Here is a 4,172-nt window from a genome sequence, read left to right as displayed (position 1 = left end):
TTTTTTGAAGAATATATGCTAGCGATAATATAGAATTTACAATGAAGTGCCATTCAAATTTCACCACAGTAATGTATGACAAGTCATGTGATCTACACACTAGACTAGAGAATCAGAGTTTTGAAGGGGCTGGATCAAAGCTGATTGCTGGAATCAGGAAATAAATTATGTAAGCCTAAGGTGTTGAGTGTGTCAACAGATGAAGAGAAAGAAGCAGACAATTTACAAAAGTCACACTACACAAAAGTTTGAATGACTACTGTTGTGAAAACAGTCCCAAATTTAAAAACAAACAAACTAGATACTCAAGAAGCTGGACCATATTTGATTTTAAAGCTATGCCTGCCAGACAGAGGACATAAGGTCAAAAAAGAGAACATAACCTCCTTTTGCTGGCTGTCTGGTAACCCTAGGATTTTCTTCATCCACTCAGGTTCCTGGTCAGCATCATTTGTTGCCATTCTGCTGTTATGTCCCTAAAACGCTGGGTTCAATCAATGGTCTTTCAGATGTGCACAGGAGCGAAAGGGATGCAACTTTTTAGACTAGGCATTCTCTTTACACTCTTGGGCAACCCTTCATAAAAGTTTCCTTCTATAAGCATCTATTTATCCATATAACACAATAGGATACGTGGCATTGCCATTTTACATCCTCTTTGGTGGAAACTATTTATTTATTTAAGCAGCAGCCTCCAAAAATGAAAAAATAGTTTCCACAGATTTGCAGAAGCCTCCTCAAGTTTTGCAACTGCCTGTTGTGGTTGGGAAAGCGTTTAATTATGGCCAATGATATCTTATCATCTGCCTGAAAACCCTTAAAGAGAATTGTTCCCAGCAGTTCCTCATTAAAGCAGGTTAAAGCAGATCACTTTTTATTATTATTACTATTAATTAGAAGAGAGAATGATAGGTCTCATCTCATGTCACTGATACCATGTTTTATATCACATTTTATGCCAACAGAAATGGCAGTTGCTGCATGAAGTTTTTGGAGCAGAACATGGGAGGAGGCACATCTGTGGTGGAAGCTCAGCTCCTTTTCTGAATATGTTTCATAGGAGGTTTTGTTTGAATGGGTTGGCAAGTTCTTTCAGGTTTGGAGAAGAAAGATGGTTTCATCTATGCAGACGGAATGGGAATGAACAGAGTGGAAGGGACAGCCAATGCCTCCAGCTTCTCTGACAAATATGGTATTTCTGGAGAATTCTCAGAAATTAATCTTTAGAGAGAAGATGCATTCATGTTAAAAAATAAAATGATATTTCTTCCCACCAAGATACTCCAAGATTGATCTAACCACAACTGGCCACCAATATAGTTTCTGATCCTCTTCTCTATACCATTTTATGCCTCTTTGTTTACTATCGAGGATAAATGGCCAGTTGAACAAGTTGGCATAATCACAATCATGTTGCCTTAGTAACTTTATAGGATCTCTTTTTATAAATCAGTAAATAGGTTTGAATGTTTTGCTATAGCACATGATTTTTATCTGAACCTGTTTCCTAAAACAGCGGAAACTACTATACAACATTTTCTGAAATTTCCTAGAATCAAATCTGATGTTGCAGTTCTATGTCCGTAAATAAGTCCATTAAATATAGCGGCCCTGATTTCTGTTTAAAATTGCACCACATTAATAGATAAAAAATACAGTTAGTAGATATCATTCTTATGCTACAGGACAGGCTTTCAGAAGAGAGTATTATTAGATTTTAAAAATATTTTTTTTTTAAAAAAAAAGAAAATACAGTTACTTCTTGAAAGCCTGATCCTAAACTGAGGCGATATTTCTTGATTTCCAAATGTTCCATGATAGACTTCCTTAATATGTAAGAAAGCACCCAGAGAGATGTTTTGCTTGCCAAAAATGTCCACCTCCACCAGCAATTAACAAAATGGATCAGAAATGACCAGTTATGACACAGGTTAAAGGATGCTGAGGAACACAGTGTTGAGGAAATTATTGTTTCCAAATCACAAGTATACAACAGCAGATCTAAAGAATGCTGATAATTGATCGTTATCAAGTTTAATAAAAAAAAAATTGAGATAGTTCTATAGTATAGTAGTTAGCCTGAACAAGTAAGTAATATGGGAGCTCATTTGCATAGAATCTTAATTTGCATTTCCTAAGCATCTTTCTAGGTACTCAGTAAATTACATGAATTCCACAGAAAAATCTAGTGATAAGGAGTTTTTTCCTCGGATGTACCATTGCTGCTTCCCCCCCCCCAGGAAAGCTTTTTAACTTTGGGAAGTCCAAGTGAACAAGATTTGGTCATCTTCTTTGGCTGACCGTGACATTATCATAATTTGGGCTGAATATGCAGCTCATTATTTTAGGATTATAAACTATCAGCTTCTAATAATGAAAAATATTAAGCACTACAGATAAATAATATATAAACCTATCTGACCTTTATGTTTTCTCCAGAAGCCCAACTCATTGTTTAATACATAAACATATAAGACAGGAATCAATGATATCCTTTAGGAATCTTCCCTACTGAGGTAAATTAGAACCCTGGATCTCCTTTTTTTTTTACTTTTAATGGAAAAAAGAATGAGGAATCCACTTTATTTGTTAAAGTTGATTTAATTCATTTATATTTAAAATTATGTTTTCAGCCTTGTCTGGTTCTATTGTGATAAGCAACCTGCAATCGATGTAAAATTAAAAAAAACTAAGAACGCCCAATGCCAGGTCAGGTTTCTTGTGTCCTTCTACCTCAATATTATCACTTTGAGAGATTTCAGACATCTTTCACATCATTTGTTATAATCTGATCCTTTTTTTATTTGAGAATTTAACTTGGGATCCTTCTGCATAAGTGCCATCTGTTCTACTACTGTGCTGTGGTGCTTTCCCTTTAGATATTCTACCTGCAAGCCATACCACTCCATTGCAGGATAAACGGCATTATGAAGTGCAGGAACAGAGTAAGACATAAAAAAGAAAGAAAATACAAATAGGAAATAAGGGAAGAGAAATTGTAATTTTATTTCTCTTCAGTATACAAAGCTGCTAAGTTAAATATGAACAAGATAGTGTGATTACCACCCAATGGACTTTGTACTAAGTCCATAAGAACTCAGTATGGGCTGCTCCCTTGGTTCATTTCCATAGGGTGCTGCTGCTCCCGTGTGGTACAGCATGGGATAGCATAGGAAAACATAGCTGTTTCCAGATGATGAGAATTTCACACAGGATCCTAACTTAAACTGATAAATCCTGAAATTATATAATTTGTACTTTTCTGCCAGTTAAACAGCTTTTGCTACACTACGAGGTACGATTCAATTTTTGTCGAGGAAGTTTTGTCACTTCCAGAAAATCAAGATTATTCAGAGAATGTAATTGTGTCTTTCTTAACTAGAATAGTGAGCAAGCACTTCCTACTTATTTTAGGCATACTGTTGAACAAAGAATAAGAAGCCTAGACAGAGGTGACTTGGGTGACCAGTCTAATTTGATTCAAAGAGGATTGTATGAATGCTGTGCGTGTATGAAAGGGAGAGGGAGACCTGCCAGATAGTGAATTAATTTTAGCTGTTCATAAAATGAATACATTTTATATAAAAATTCTATATAGTTCACCGACTGCAACGGCATCCTTATTCTGTGCTGAAGATGACTTTTTTTGTTTTTATCTAAACTCAAAAGCCTGCTGACTTTTCATGCTATGTCCATCTGAAATGTTGGGGTGTCCACAAAACTATTGGGCCTTGAAGATGTTTGCTTTTGAAGCCATTTGTGTACTACCATAAATTTTTATGCTCCATATTTAATATTTATAGATTTAATAAAATATAAAAGATAGAATTACTCCTTCATCCTGGCCCACTATTAGTTGATGTTTTTGGTTGCCACAATATAAAAAGGATATTGAGACTCTAGAAAGAGGGCAGAAAAGAGCAACAAAGATGATTAGGGGACTGGAGGCTAAAACATATAAAGAATGGCTGCAGGAATTAAGTAAGTCTAGTTTAATGAAAAGGACTAGAGGTGACATGTAGCAATATTCTAGTATCCAAGGCTGCCACAAAGAAAAGAAGGTCAACCTATTCCCAAAGCACTTGAAGTCAGGACAAGAAGCAATGAATGGAAACTAATCAAGGAGAGAAGCAACCTAGGACTAAGGAGAAATACTTGTCTTGATCAATTAA

Source organism: Protobothrops mucrosquamatus, unplaced genomic scaffold (assembly GCF_001527695.2).
Source record: "Protobothrops mucrosquamatus isolate PMUCROS unplaced genomic scaffold, P.Mucros_1.0 scaffold1896, whole genome shotgun sequence".
In the NCBI taxonomy this organism is placed as follows: Eukaryota; Metazoa; Chordata; class Lepidosauria; order Squamata; family Viperidae; genus Protobothrops; species Protobothrops mucrosquamatus.
Note: the sequence above shows the minus strand (reverse complement) of the source record.